Source organism: Pseudophryne corroboree, chromosome 3 (assembly GCF_028390025.1).
Source record: "Pseudophryne corroboree isolate aPseCor3 chromosome 3, aPseCor3.hap2, whole genome shotgun sequence".
In the NCBI taxonomy this organism is placed as follows: domain Eukaryota; kingdom Metazoa; phylum Chordata; class Amphibia; order Anura; family Myobatrachidae; genus Pseudophryne; species Pseudophryne corroboree.
The window spans coordinates 176,391,463-176,407,613 of record NC_086446.1 but is presented as its reverse complement, the minus strand read 5'-3'; the positions used below and the strand labels follow the sequence as shown (position 1 = coordinate 176,407,613).

The following is a 16,151-nucleotide window of genomic DNA, read 5'->3' as shown; positions in this document are numbered from 1 at the left end:
CTGTAAAGGCCCACTCCACAAGGAAGGTGGGCTCATCTTGGGCGGCTGCCCGAGGGGTCTCGGCGTTACAACTTTGCCGAGCAGCTACGTGGTCAGGGGAGAACACGTTTGTAAAATTTTACAAATTTGATACTCTGGCTAAGGAGGACCTGGAGTTCTCTCATTCGGTGCTGCAGAGTCATCCGCACTCTCCCGCCCGTTTGGGAGCTTTGGTATAATCCCCATGGTCCTTTCAGGAACCCCAGCATCCACTAGGACGATAGAGAAAATAAGATTTTACTTACCGATAAATCTATTTCTCGGAGTCCGTAGTGGATGCTGGGCGCCCATCCCAAGTGCGGATTATCTGCATAAATTGTACATAGTTATTGTTAACTAATTCGGGTTATTGTTGAAGGAAGCCATCTTTCAGAGGCTCCGCTGTTATCATACTGTTAACTGGGTTTAGATCACAGGTTGTACGGTGTGATTGGTGTGGCTGGTATGAGTCTTACCCGGGATTCAAAATCCTCCCTTATTGTGTACGCTCGTCCGGGCACAGTACCTAACTGGAGTCTGGAGGAGGGTCATAGGGGGAGGAGCCAGTGCACACCACCTGATCTGGAAAAGCTTTACTTTTTGTGCCCTGTCTCCTGCGGAGCCGCTATTCCCCATGGTCCTTTCAGGAACCCCAGCATCCACTACGGACTCCGAGAAATAGATTTATCGGTAAGTAAAATCTTATTATTGCCACAGCTTCTCGTTATATTAAAGAGGTGGCTTCTGATGCCGGTATCCTGGCAGCCAAGGCCTCTACTACGTGAGTCCTGGCTCGCCGGATATTGTGGCTGAGATCCTGGTCTGTGGATCTGGACTCTAGAAAAACCCTGGAGGTACTCCCTTTTAAGGGAGATATTCTGTTTGGGGAGGATTTAAATAAGATTGTGGCTGACTTGGCTACTGCCAAAACTGCCTGTCTGCCAAGTACTGCACCTTCTGTGTCGAAGGCTAAAGGTACTTCCTTTCGTCCTTCAGGTAAAGCAAAAGGACAGGCGTACAACAAGCAGGTCCGCACTTCCAAACCTGGTAAGCCTAAGCCCAAAAGAGCCTGGGCGGCCCGTAAGCCAGCTTCCAAGACAGATATGCCTGCCGCATGACAGGGCAGGCCTCCCTCTGGGGGATCCCAGGGTGGGGGGCCGGCTTCTAGGGTTTACCCAGGAATGGTTGAAGACCACTTCAGATGCCTGGGTACAGGAAGTCGTTACGCCATAGCCTTCAAAAACCGACCCCCTCATCGATTTTGCCAGACAGATATCCCGTTGGACAAGACAAAGGCAAACACTCTACATTCGGTGGTACAGACCCTCCTGCATACAGGAGTCGTAGTACAGGTGCCTCTTGCGCAGAGGGGCCGGGGGTACTATTCTCCGCTGTTTCTAGTCCCGAAACCGAATGGGTCCTCCCGGCCCATTCTCAACCTCAAGGCATTGAACAGGTTTGTGAAGGTTTCCAGATTCCGGATGGAAACCCTTTGCTCTATAGTTATGGCCTTGGAACCTGGGGACTTCACGGTCTCCCTGGATATACAGAATGCTTACCTGCATATTCCTATAGCAGTGTCTCATCAGCAATACCTGAGATTTGCGATTGGCAACTGCCATTACCAGTTTCGGGCGTTACCTTTTGGTTTAACAACGGCTCCGCGAGTCTTTACAAAAGTCATGGCGGTGATGACGGTGGTACTCCGCCGTTAAGGGGTCAGGATACTGCCGTATTTGGACGACTTGTTAATCCTGGCAAATTTCCCAGAACTTCTCCTGCGTCATCTAGATGTGACGGTCCGGTTTCTGCAAGCCCACGGGTGGCTCATCAACTGGAAGAAGTCATCCCTGATCCCTGCTCAGAGCATGGTGCATCTGGGAGCACTATTGGACACTCACAACCAGCGGTTGTTCCTGTCTCAGGAGAAAGTCCTGAAACTTCAGGACAGGATTCGTTGCTTCCTATCTCGTCCATAAGTGTCGATACATTCGGCGATGCAGGTGCTGGGCCTCATGGTGTCAGCATTCGACATGGTGGAGTACGCTCAATTTCACTCTCGCCCTCTCCAGAGGCTGATTCTAGCAAAATGGGACGGCCTGCCTCACCGGATCAGGTCTCAAATGATCTCATTGACTCCGGAGGTCCGTCTGTCGCTGCTCTGGTGGCTCCGGGACCAACAACTGTGCAGGGGCCGTCCGTTCTGGATATCCGACTGGGTCCTGTTGACGACAGATGCCAGTCTAAGAGGTTGGGGCGCGGTGCTGGAGCAACTCTCCCTTCAGGGTCGGTGGACCAAGGAGGAGTCCCTCCTCTCGACCAATATTCTGGAGTTGCGGGCGGTCTTCAATGCCTTGAACCTAGCCCAGCATTTAATTCAGAACCGTCCTGTTCAAGTACAGTCGGACAACGCCACCACAGTGGCTTACATAAATCATCAAGGCGGCACTCGAAGCCGCCTAGCAATGAAGGAAGTCTCACGGATTCTACAGTGGGCAGAACGCCATCTACCGGCCATATCGGCAATATTCATTCCGGGAGTCCTGAATTGGGAAGCGGACTTTCTCAGTCGTCAGGACGTGCATGCCGGCGAGTGGGGCCTCCATCCAGAAGTGTTTCAACTCCTAGTGAAAAGGTGGGGCCTTCCAGACGTAGATCTGATGGTGTCTCGACACAATCACAAGGTTCCAGTCTTCGGAGCAAGGACAAGGGATCCTCAAGCAGCATTCGTGGATGCGCTGTCGGTACCGTGGAGGTTTCGGCTGCCGTACGTGTTCCCTCCGGTGTCACTCCTGCCCAGGGTAATTCGGAAGTTCAAGCAAGAAAAAGGAATTCTGCTTCTCATAGCTCCAGCGTGGCCCAGACGGCACTGGTTCTCAGACCTGCAGGGCCTATCGTCAGTGCGTCCAATTCTACTTCCACAACGCCCAGACCTCCTCGTTCAGGGCCCCTGTGTCTACCAGGACCTAGCCCTGCTGTCTTTGACGGCGTGGCTCTTGAAGCTTCCATCTTAAGGGCTAAAGGGTTTTCTGAGGCGGTCATTTAAACTATGTTGCGGGCCCGGAAACCGGCTTCGGCTCGGATTTACTATAGGGTCTGGCATTCTTACTTTACTAACGATTATGACGCTTCCAAGTTTAGTATAGCCAAGTTGTTGGCTTTTCTTCAGCAGGGCCTGGAGTTTGGCCTGCGTCTGGCCTCCCTCAAGGTTCAAATATCTGCCTTGTCGGTGTGGTTTCAGAGAAAAATTGCGACCTTACCTGAAGTGCATACCTTTACTCAGGGTGTGTTGCGTATCCAACCTCCCTATGTCCCGCCTGTGGCTCCTTGGGACAAGTAGGTGGTTTTTGGAGGCGTTACAAGAGTCTCCGTTTGAAACTCCTGATTCAGCTGATCTTAGGTGGCTTTCCCTTAAGGTGGTGTTTCTGCTGGCTATTGCTTCAGCTAGAAGAGTGTCTGATTTGGGTGCCTTGTCTTGTAGGTCCCCATATCTGATATTTCACCGTGACCGGGCGGTTCTTAGGACTCGTCCCGTTTATTTGCCTAAGGTGGTTTCTTCGTTCCACCTTACCCAGGAGATTGTAGTTCCGGCACTTTTTTCTCCTGATCTGTCTCCCATAGAGTGGTCTTTGGATGTGGTATGGGCTCTCCGTATCTATGTGAAGAGAACTGCTTCTGTTAGGAAATCTGATTCTCTCTTTATTCTGTTTGGATTTCACAAACGGGCTGGCCTGCTCACAAGCAGACTTTGGCCAGATGGATTAGAATGGTGATTGCACATGCTTATGTGAGGGCTGGTCTGTCAGCTCCTGCTCACATTACGGCCCATTCTACTCGGTCTGTTGGACCTTCTTGGGCGGCCCGCCGTGGTGCGACCCATAGGCGTGCGCACGGGGGGTGCCTGGTGCGCACAGGCACCCCCTAATGTCCGGCACCCCCCCCCCAGCACGTCACGCCGATCATCGCTGTCTGCGTGCTGCTGCAGTAGCACACTGATACAGCGATGATCGGATAACCTCCTCCTCCTGACTGCAGCATCGCTCGCGCTGCCCTAACACCATTGATTTAATTCACTCCCTCCCGAGTCCCGCTGCGCTGCCACCGCCCGCCGGTCACACACTCACACACAGAGCTGCCTGTCACTGTCAGCTGTGCGGCAGCGGCTTCTTCCTGGACTGGTGGGCTGGCCGCATACAGCCTAGCCCACCCACCGCCACTGTTATAAGCCGACTGCCTCGCGGTGTGAGTGTGACGTCATCACGTCACACCGCGCGCCCTCCCTCCCTTCCTTCCCGCCCTGGCTGAGTGGCTGCGCTGTGGGCTGTACTCCCGGCTCCCAGTTCCGGCCGGGCTAAGTAAAAGTTAACATTAACATGCTAATTTCAAGTGTGTGTGTGTGTGTGTGTGCCCTGCTCTGCCGCCCGGCCCGGACATTGTCGACCGCTGGAGGAGGACTCGGAGAGGAAGACAGTAGTCGTCCCACCATCCTGCCTGAGCCTGCCTAATGTGAGTGAGAGACTCACTCACTGTCTCTCAGTCTCTGTGTTCATGCGGGGGTGGGGGTTAGGATAAAATTTGCCACAATAAAATAAAGGTTTATCACACTATATATATATATATATATATATGTGTGTGTGTATATGTATATATATATATATGTGTGTATATATATATATATATATATATATATATATCTCTCTCTCTGAGTGCCAGTTATTTTTGGAGATTTTATATATATATATATATATATATATATATATATATATATATATATATATACACACACCAATCGCCGGCACTCGGTCCGCCCCTCTGGGCTATCTTGCTCTGGTGCCCTCGACTAGGGTGCTAACCCCATATACATACGGCAAAGAATGAGGCGGCACTCAGAGGCTGAAGTTGCAAAGTGACTTTAGTGCAGCTTTTGCACTAAAGTCACTTTGCAACTTCAGCCTCTGAGTGCCGCCTCATTCTTTGCCGTATATATATATATATATTTGTGTGTGTGTATGTGTGTATATATGTATATATATGTATGTATATATATATATATATATGAAAAGAAAAACTGCGGCACTCAGGGACATATGTGTGTGTATTTTTTTTGGGTGGTCGGCACTCACTATATACATCCAATAATGTTTGTATACTGGCCCTGTTGCCCTCCTTTTAAAGTGCACTCACACATCGTAGATGTCACAAATACATACAGGGAATCTCGATCAATGGGTGTCAGACTATACTTAATGACAACATATGACAGCGCATATTTCTGCTGCGGGGTACACTGGGCTCCACTGGGAATGACATTGGGGTGTAGAGTAGGATCTTGATCCGAGGCACCAACAGGCTAAAAGCTTTGACTGTTCCCAGAATGCATAGCGCCGCCTCCGCATATTTTAATGTTAGCTATTATGCATAAAATTTACGATATAATTAGCTCTGTCAACATTGAAACATTTGTATTTGTTTATGTATTATTGTTAGTCTGGAGACGGGCACTGTGGTGACGTCCGTATCCGACGCCTGACAGCGGGAGACGCCGTAGACCCGGCAGGAGATTCGTGCACTATATAGGTGAGTGTTTGTGAATATGTCTGTTATCTTGATGAAAATGCTTATGCATTGAAACGTTGATCAGAAGCTTTGCAGCGTCTAGTCCGGCACTCCTTAGATGTCACAGAGTAGTTGCCCGGGTGCCCTCAGTACGATGGGATAGATAGATAGATATATATATATATATATATATATATATATATATATATATATATATTTCTCTATCGTCCTAGTGGATGCTGGGGTTCCTGAAAGGACCATGGGGAATAGCGGCTCCGCAGGAGACAGGGCACAAAAGTAAAGCTTTCCGATCAGGTGGTGTGCACTGGCTCCTCCCCCTATGACCCTCCTCCAAGCCAGTTAGATTTTTGTGCCCGGCCGAGAAGGGTGCAATCTAGGTGGCTCTCCTAAAGAGCTGCTTAGAAAAGTTTAGCTTAGGTTTTTTATTTTACAGTGAGTCCTGCTGGCAACAGGATCACTGCAACGAGGGACTTAGGGGAGAAGAAGTGAACTCACCTGCGTGCAGGATGGATTGGCTTCTTGGCTACTGGACATCAGCTCCAGAGGGACGATCACAGGTACAGCCTGGATGGTCACCGGAGCCTTGCCGCCGGCCCCCTTGCAGATGCTGAAATAAGAAGAGGTCCAGAATCGGCGGCAGAAGACTCCTCAGTCTTCTAAAGGTAGCGCACAGCACTGCAGCTGTGCGCCATTTTCCTCTCAGCACACTTCACACGGCAGTCACTGAGGGTGCAGGGCGCTGGGAGGGGGGCGCCCTGGGAGGCAAATGAAAACCTATTTTGGCTAAAAATACCTCACATATAGCCTCCGGAGGCTATATGGAGATATTTAACCCCTGCCAGAATCCGTTAAGAGCGGGAGACGAGGCCGCCGAAAAAGGGGCGGGGCCTATCTCCTCAGCACACAGCGCCATTTTCCCTCACAGAAAGGCTGGAGGGAAGGCTCCCAGGCTCTCCCCTGCACTGCACTACAGAAACAGGGTTAAAACAGAGAGGTTGGGCACTAATTTGGCGTTAGAAATATATAAAAAAGATGCTATAAGGGAAAACACTTATATAAGGTTGTCCCTATATAATTATAGCGTTTTTGGTGTGTGCTGGCAAACTCTCCCTCTGTCTCTCCAAAGGGCTAGTGGGTCCTGTCCTCTATCAGAGCATTCCCTGTGTGTGTGCTGTGTGTCGGTACGTGTGTGTCGACATGTAGGAGGACGATGTTGGTGAGGAGGCGGAGCAATTGCCTGTAATGGTGATGTCACTCTCTAGGGAGTCGACACCGGAATGGATGGCTTATTTAGGGAATTACGTGATAATGTCAACACGCTGCAAGGTCGGTTGACGACATGAGACGGCCGACAAACAATTAGTACCGGTCCAGACGTCTCAAAAACACCGTCAGGGGTTTTAAAACGCCCGTTTACTTTAGTCGGTCGACACAGACACAGACAGGGACACTGAATCCAGTGTCGACGGTGAATAAACAAACGTATTCCTTATTAGGGCCACACGTTAAAGGCAATGAAGGAGGTGTTACATATTTCTGATACTACAAGTACCACAAAAGAGGGTATTATGTGGGATGTGAAAAAACTACCATAGTTTTTCCTGAATCAAATAAATTAAATAAAGTGTGTGATGATGCATGGGTTCCCCCCGATAGAAAATTATGGGCGGTATACCCTTTCCCGCCAGAAGTTAGGGCGCGTTGGGAAACACCCCTTAGGGTGGATAAGGCGCTCACACGCTTATCAAAACAAGTGGCGGTACCGTCTATAGATAGGGCCGTCCTCAAGGACCAGCTGACAGGAGGCTGGAAAATATCATAAAAAGTATATACACACATACTGGTGTTATACTGCGACCAGCGATCGCCTCAACCTGGATGTGCAGAGCTGGGGTGGCTTGGTCGGATTCCCTGACTAAAAATATTGATACCCTTGACAGGGACAGTATTTTATTGACTATAGAGCATTTAAAGGATGCATTTCTATATATGCGAGATGCACAGAGGGATATTTGCACTCTGGCATCAAGAGTAAATGCGATGTCCATAACTGCCAGAAGATGTTATGGACACGACAGTGGTCAGGTGATGCAGATTCCAAACGGCACAAAGGTGTATTGCCGTATAAAGGAAGAGGAGTTATTTGGGGTCGGTCCATCGGACCTGGTGGCCACGGCAACTGCTGGAAAATCCACCGTTTTTACCCTAAGTCACATCTCTGCAGAAAAAGACACCGTCTTTTCAGCCTCAGTCCTTTCGTCCCTATAAGATCATATCTGCCCAGGGATAGAGGAAAGGGAAGAAGACTGCAGCAGGCAGCCCATTCCCAGGAACAGAAGCGTTCCACCGCTTCTGACAAGTTCTCAGCATGGCGCTGAGACCGTACAGGACCCCTGGATCCTACAAGTAGTATCCCAGGGGTACAGATTGGAATGTCGAGACGTTTCCCCTTCGCAGGCTCCTGAAGTCTGCTTTACCAAGGTCTCCCTCCGACAAGGAGGCAGTATGGGAAAAAATTCACAAGCTGTATTCCCAGCAGGTGATAATTAAATTACCCCTCCTACTACAAGAAAAGGGGTATTATTCCACACTATATTGTGGTACTGAAGCCAGAAGGCTAGGTGAGACTTATTCTAAATCTAAAAATTTTTTGAACACTTACAAAGGTTCAAATCAAGATGGAGTCACTCAGAGCAGTGATAACGAACAGGAAGAAGGGGACTATATAGTGTCCCGGGACATCAGGGATGCTTACCTCTATGTCCCAAATTTGCCCTTCTCACTAAGGATACCTCAGGTTCGTGGTGCAGAACTGTCACTATCAGTTTCAGACGCTGCCGTTTGGATTGTCCACGGCACCCCGGGTCTTTACTAAGGTAATGGCCGAAATGATGATTCTTCTTCGAAGAAAAGGCGTCTTAATTATCCCTTACTTGGACGATCTCCTGATAAGGGCATAGTCCAGGGAACAGTTGGAGGTAGGAGTAGCACTATCTCGGATACTGCTACAACAGCACGGGTGGATTCTAAATATTCCAAAATCGCAGCTGATCCCGACGACACGTCTGCTGTGCCTAGGGATGATTCTGGACACAGTCCAGAAAAAGGTGTTTCTCCCGAAAGAGAAAGCCAGGGAGTTATCCGAGCTAGTCAGGAACCTCCTAAAAACAGTGCATCATTGCACAAGGGTCCTGGTAGAAAATGGTGGCTTCCTACGAAGCAATTCCATTCGGCAGATTTCACGCAAGAACTTTTCAGTGGGATCTGCTGGACAAATGGTCCGGATCGCATCTTCAGATGCATCAGCGGATAACCCTATATCCAAGGACAAGGGTGTCTCTCCTGTGGTGGTTATAGAGTGCTCATCTTCTAGAGGGCCGCAGATTCGGCATTCAGGATTGGATGCTGGTGACCACGGAGCCCAGCCCGAGAGGCTGGGGAGCAGTCACACAAGGAAAAAATTTCCAGGGAGTGTGATCAAGTCTGGAGACTTTTCTCCACATAAATATACTGGAGCTAAGGGTAAATTTATAATGCTCTAAGCTTAGCAAGACCTCTGCTTCAAGGTCAGCCGGTATTGATCCAGTGGGAAAAACATCACGGCAGTCGCCCACGTAAACAGACAGGGCGACACAAGAAGCAGGAGGGCAATGGCAAAAACTGCAAGGACTTTTCGCTGGGCGGAAAATCATGTGATAGCACTGTCAGCAGTGTTTCATCCCGGGAATGGAAACTGGGAAGCAGACTTCCTCAGCAGGCACGACCTCCACCCGGGAGAGTGGAAACTTCATCGGGAAGTTTTTTCCACATGATTGTAAACCGTTGGGAAATACCAAAGGTGGACATGATGGCGTCCCGTCTGAACAAAAAACGGGACAGGTATTGCGCCAGGTCAAGAGACCCTCAGGCAATAGCTGTGGATGTTCTGGTAACACCGTGGGTGTACCAGTCGGTGTATGTGTTCCCTCCTCTGCTTCTCATACCTAAGGTGCTGAGAATTATAAGACGTAGAGGAGTAAGAACTATACTCATGGCTCCGGATTGGCCAAGAAGGACTTGGTACCCGGAACTTCAAGAGATGTTTACAGAGGTCTTATGGCCTCTGCCGCTAAGAAGGGACTTGCTTCAGCAAGTACCATGTCTGTTCCAAGACTTACCGCAGCTGCGTTTGTTGGCATGGCGGTGGAACGCCGGATCCTAAGGGAAAAAGGCATTCCGGAAGAGGTCATTCCTACCCTGGTCAAAGCCAGAAAGGAGGTGACCGCACAACATTATCACCACATGTGGCGAAAATATGTTGCGTGGTGTGAGGCCAGGAAGGCCCCACAAAGAAATTTCAACTCGGTCGATTCCTGCATTTCCTGCAAACAGGAGTGTCTATGGGCCTCAAATTGGGGTCCATTAAGGTTCAAATTTCGGCCCTGTCAATTTTCTTCCAGAAAGAATTGGCTTCAGTTCCTGAAGTCCAGAACTTTGTCAAGGGAGTATTGCATATACAACCCTCTTTTGTGCCTCCAGTGGCACTGTGGGATCTCAACGTAGTTCTGGGATTCTTCAAATCACATTGGTTTAAAACCAGTCAAATCTGTGGATTTGAAGCATCTCACATGAAAAGTGACCATGTTCTTGGCCCTGGCCTGGACCAGGCGAGTGTCAAATTGGTGGTTTTTTTCTCAAAAAAGCCCATATTTGTTTGTCCATTCGGACAGAGCAGAGCTGCGGACTCGTCCCCAGTTCTCTCCCTAAGGTGGTGTCAGTGTTTCACCTGAACCAGCTTATTGTGGTGCCTTGCACCTACTAGGGACTTGGAGGACTCCAAGTTGCTAGATGTTGTCAGGGCCCTGAAAATATAGGTTCCAGGACGGCTGGAGTCAGGAAAACTGACTTGCTGTTATCCTGTATGCACCCAACAAACTGGGTGCTCTTGCTTTTAAGCAGACTATTGCTAGTTGGATGTGTAATACAATTCAGCTTGCACATTCTGTGGCAGGCCTGCCACAGCCAAAATATGTAAATGCCCATTCCACAAGGAAGGTGGGCTCATCTTGGGCGGCTGCCCGAGGGGTCTCGGCTTTACAACTTTGCCGAGCGGTTATTTAGTCAGGGGCAAACACGTTTGTAGAATCCTAACAAATTTGATACCCTGGCTAAGGAGGACCTGGAGTTCTCTCATTCGGTGCTGCAGAGTCATCCGCACTCTCCCGCCCGTTTGGGAGCTTTGGTATAATCCCCATGGTCCTTTCAGGAACCCCAGCATCCACTAGGACGATAGAGAAAATAAGAATTTACTTACCGATAATTCTATTTCTCGGAGTCCGTAGTGGATGCTGGGCGCCCATCCCAAGTGCGGATTATCTGCAATACTTGTACATAGTTACAAAAATCGGGTTATTATTGTTGTGAGCCATCTTTTCAGAGGCTCCGCTGTTATCATACTGTTAACTGGGTTTAGATCACAAGTTGTACGGTGTGATTGGTGTGGCTGGTATGAGTCTTACCCGGGATTCAAAATTCCTCCCTTATTGTGTACGCTCGTCCGGGCACAGTACCTAACTGGCTTGGAGGAGGGTCATAGGGGGAGGAGCCAGTGCACACCACCTGATCGGAAAGCTTTACTTTTGTGCCCTGTCTCCTGCGGAGCCGCTATTCCCCATGGTCCTTTCAGGAACCCCAGCATCCACTACGGACTCCGAGAAATAGAATTATCGGTAAGTAAATTCTTATTATATATAATGTTTTTTTTTTAGCTAAGCAATGAGTAGTTTACTGAGTGCACCTTTAGACTATAATCTATAGGTGCACTCGGTAAACTACTGATTGCTTCATATAGTCTCTCTACTATAGATATATAGATCAGTGAGAGGCTGCTGCACTCACAGGTCTTGTAATCCGTAAGCATGTTATATACTTGTCCACCTCATCTTAGCAGGACACTCCAGTCCATATACAGGTCAAAGTTTCATTTTATTGCATTACATTTTGTCATTTACAATACAGGCAATACAATATATCTGCTGCAATTGGGGCAACGGACAGATGTCAGCGAGGTCCCAGGCTTACAGCTTGTTAGGTTTAATAAACCTCTGCCAGCCCTCACTGTACACTCTAATCAAATTCCCTGTATTATTTAGTTTGCTTTGACTGCTAATATATGGTGCTGGTTAGTAGGCGGGGTTAGGAACGCCCAGTAGGCGGGGCTAGGCACGCCACTCCAGTCGTGCACCCCCTAATAAAATGTGCTGCGCACGCCTATGGTGCGACCCTTGAACAATTGTGCATGGCGGCTACGTGGTCCTCAGTGAACACGTTCATTAGATTCTATGCCTTCAATACCGCCGCTTCCCAGGATGCTTCCTTTGGACGCCGGGTTCTTGTGCCCGCTACTGTGCGTCCCCTCCCATAAGGAACTGCTTTAGGACATCCCCAATGTCTATCCTTGTGGAGCCCAGTGTGCCCCGCAGCAGAAAACGAGTTTTATGGTAAGAACTTACCTTTGTTAAAACTCTTTCTGCGAGGTACACTGGTCTCCTCAAGGCGCCCACCCTGACGCACTTAGCTTCTTTGGGTTGGTATGGCATTAGCCGCTGACACTTCTCCTGTCGGGAGAGTGTGGTGTTTGTGGCAACTGGCAGTTGTCGTCTCATTTACTTGCTACTGCATTGGGCTGGTTAACAAAACTGAGCTCCTGTGCACGGATGCGGCGCTATGCATCTTGGGAAGAAGGTCAAAGCTTTTGAGCCTGTTTGTGCTTCGGATCAAGATCCTACTCTACACCCCAATGTCTATCCTTATGGAGCCCAGTGTACCTCGCAGAAAGAGTTTTCTCTTACGTCCTAGGGGATGCTGGGGACTCCGTAAGGACCATGGGGTATAGACGGCTCCGCAGGAGACATGGGCACTTTAAGACTTTAGAATGGGTGTGCACTGGGTCCTCCCTATATGCCCCTCCTCCAGACCTCAGTTAGATCCTGTGCCCAGTGGAGACTGGATGCACTGCAGGGGAGGTCTACTGAGTTTCTCTGAAAAGACTTTTGTTAGGTTTTTTATTTTCAGGGAGCACTGCTGGCAACAGGCTCCCTGCATCGTGGGACTGAGGGGAGAGAAGCAGACCTACTTAAATGATAGGCTCTGCTTCTTAGGCTACTGGACACCATTAGCTCCAGAGGGTCGGAACGCAGGTCTCACCCTCGCCGTTCGTCCCGGAGCCGCGCCGCCGTCCTCCTCACAGAGCCGGAAGATAGAAGCCGGGTGAGTATGAGAAGAAAAAAGACTTTAAAGGCGGCAGAAGACTTCAGATCTTCAATGAGGTACACGCGCAGCGGTAACGCTGCGCGCCATTGCTCCCAACACACACACACACACAGAAGGCACTGTACGGATGCAGGGCGCAGGGGGGGTGCCCTGGGCAGCAATTTTTACCTCAAAAACAGCACTGGCACAGGTCTCAGATACTGTGGAGGCAGTATAGTATAAAATCCCCGCCAGTATAAAGAAATTGATCGGGACCGAAGCCTGCCGTCGAGGGGGTGGGGCTTGATCCTCCAGCACTAACCAGCGCCATTTTCTCCACAGCATGCTGCAGAGAAGTGCTCCCGGACTCTCCCCTGCTGAACAATAACAGGGGGCAAAAACGAGGGGGGGGGGGCACATTTGTTTGGTGCACATTGTACATATATTTATATATATAAAGCGCTATTTAGGCTTGGACCTTGGTTTTAGTATATTGTGGCGCTGGGTGTGTGCTGGCATACTCTCTCTCTGTCTCTCCAAAGGGCCTTATTGTGGGTCAGTCCCCATATTTATTTATCCCAGTGTGTGTGGGGGTGTCAGTACGTGTGTGTCGACATGTCTAAAGTGGAAGGCTCGTCTAGGGAGGATACAGCCGACACCTGATTGGGTGGACACGTGGAATGTTTTGAATGCTAATGTGGCTTTATTACAGATTGGACAAAGCAGAGTCCAAAGACAAGCAGGGAATTAACCCATGGCTTTTACTGTGTCCCAGGATCCTTCAGGGTCCCATAAACGTCCCTTTATCCAGTTAGCAGACACTGATACCGACACAGATTCCGACTCCAGTGTCGACTAGGATGATGCAAGGTTGCACCCATGGGTCGCGAAAGTATTCAATATATGATTATTGCAATAAAAGATGTTTTGCATATCACAGAGGATTCCTCTGTCCCTGACACGAGGGTCTGCATGTTTAAAGAAAAGTAACCTAACTCATCTCATGAGCTGACCATTTTATTTAAAAAAAAAAAAAAAAAAAACTTGGAAGACTCCTGACATTAGACTGCAGGTTCCCAAGGGAATTATTATGGCGTATCCTTTCCCCTCAAAGGACAGGTTACGGTGGGAATCCTCGCCCACGCTGGACAAGGCCTTAACGCGCTGGTCCAAAAAGGTAGCATTACCCTCCCCTGATACGGCGGCCCTATAGGATCCTGCGGATCGTAGGCAGGAATCTACCTTAAAATCAATTTATGCGACTACAGGAGCCCTATTTAGACCTGCAGTAGTGTCGGCATGGGTAGGTAGCGCAATTACAGCTTGGGCTGATAACTTGTCTTATGACATTGACACCCTAGATAAAGATAGTATGGTGTTGACCTTAGGTCACATCAAGGATGCAGCACTATATATGAGAGAGGCTGAGAGAGATATTGGGCTTTTGGGTTCAAGAGCTAATGCCATAGCAGGTTCTGCTAGTAGGTCCCTGCGGACCCGTCAATGGACAGGTGATGCTGGTTCAAAGAGTCATATGGAGACTTTACCTTGCAAGGGGGAAGTTTTATTTGGGGAGAGCCTCGCGGACCTGGTTTTCACAGCTACCGCTGGTAAGTCGTCTTTTTTGCCTTACGTTCCCCCACAGCAAAAGGAAACACCCTAATAACAGATGCAGTCCTTTCGGTCGCGTAAGTTCAGAAAGGGGCGTGGCTTTCTTTCCTCGCCAGAGGTAGAGGGAAAAGAACACCGGCTACGGCTAGTTCACAGGAAAAATGTCTTCCCCGGACTCTACCAAATCCATCAAAGAGGTGCTTCCACACCGATTTTCAAACCGGCCTTGCCAGCTACTTCCCCGGAGAGGAAAATAGTTTTGGCTGCCATACTAAAGCTGTGTCAACAGCAAGTGATTATCAGGGTTCCCCTAGTGCAACAGGGAAAAGGGTTGTATTCAACCCTATTTGTGGTCCCAAAGCCGAATGGCACGGTCAGACCAATTCTGAATCTAAAATCCCTAAACCTATATTTAAAGAGGTTCAAATTCAAGATGGAATCTCTCAAGGCAAGGATATCCAGCCTGGAAAGGGGGGGATTTTATGGTGTCACTAGACATAAAGGATGCATTCCTTCATGTCCCCATATATCCTCCTCATCGGGCGTACCTAAGATTCGCTGTACAGGATTGTCATTACCAGTTTCAGACGTTGCCGTTTGGGCTTTCCACGGCCCCGAGAATTTTCACCAAGGTAATGGTGGAAATGATGGTGCTCCTGTGCAAGCAAGGGGTCACAAGTATCACATACTTGGATGATCTCCTGATAAATGCGAGTTCAAGGGAACAGTTATTAAAAACCTTGTCTCTCTCCCTGAGAGTACTACAACAGCACAGCTGGATTCTAAATCTGTCTAAGTCGCAGTTGGTTCCGACAACTCGGCTGTCTTTTTTTGGGCATGATTCTGGATACGGGAAAACAAAGGGGTTTTTCTCCCGGTGGAAAAAGCCCAGGAACTCCAGAACATGATCAAAGACCTGTTAAAGCCAAAAAGAGTGTCAGTTCATCAATGCACTCGAGTATTGGGAAAGATGGTGGCGGCCTACGAGGCCGTTCCATTCAGCAGTTTCCATGCAAGGACCTTTCAGTGGGACCTTCTGGACAAGTGGTCAGGGTCCCATTTGCGTATACATCGGAAGATACCCTGTACCCCAGGGCCAGGGTCTCTCTCTCTCTCTCTCTCTCTCTCTCTCTCTCTCTCTCTCTCTCTCTCTCTCTCTCCTCCAGAGTACTCCCCTTCTAGAGGGTCGCAGGTTCGACATTCAAGATTGGTTTCTTGTGACCACGGACGCGAGCCTCCGAGGATAGGGAGCAGTCACACAGGGAAACAATTTTCAGGGAATATGGTCAAGCCGGGAGGCTTGTCTACACATCAATATGCTGGAATTAAGAGCCATGTACAACGGCCTCCGACAGGCGTAGAATCTTCTTCGCAACCTACCTGTTCTGTTACAGTCAGACAACGTCACAGCCGGGGCGCATGTAAACAGCCAGGGTGGGACAAGAAGCAGAGCAGCAATGGCAAAAGCCACCAGGATTCTTCGCTGGGCGGAAAATCATGTAAGCGCTCTGTCAGTGGTCTTCATTCCGGGAGTAGACAACTGGGAAGCAGACTTCCTCAGCAGACACGATCTCCATCCAGGAGAGTGGGGACTTCATCAAGAAGTCTTTGCAGAGGTGACAAGTCGTTGGGGACTTCCTCAAATAGACATGATGGCGTCACGCCTCAACAGAAAGCTTCGGATGTATTGTTCCAGGTCAAGGGACCCTCAGGCA

The 16,151-nt window shown here is 49.2% G+C and overlaps 1 long non-coding RNA gene across 1 annotated transcript in view; it reads left to right on the top strand.

The window, feature by feature from the left end:
• LOC135055038 (uncharacterized) overlaps positions 1-16,151 on the top strand; it is a 76,347-nt gene that overhangs the window by 8,456 nt on the left and 51,740 nt on the right. The window contains exon 2 of the long non-coding RNA XR_010243625.1: positions 5,506-5,595. This is a non-coding gene — a long non-coding RNA (uncharacterized LOC135055038). The remainder of the gene's footprint in view (positions 1-5,505; positions 5,596-16,151) is intronic.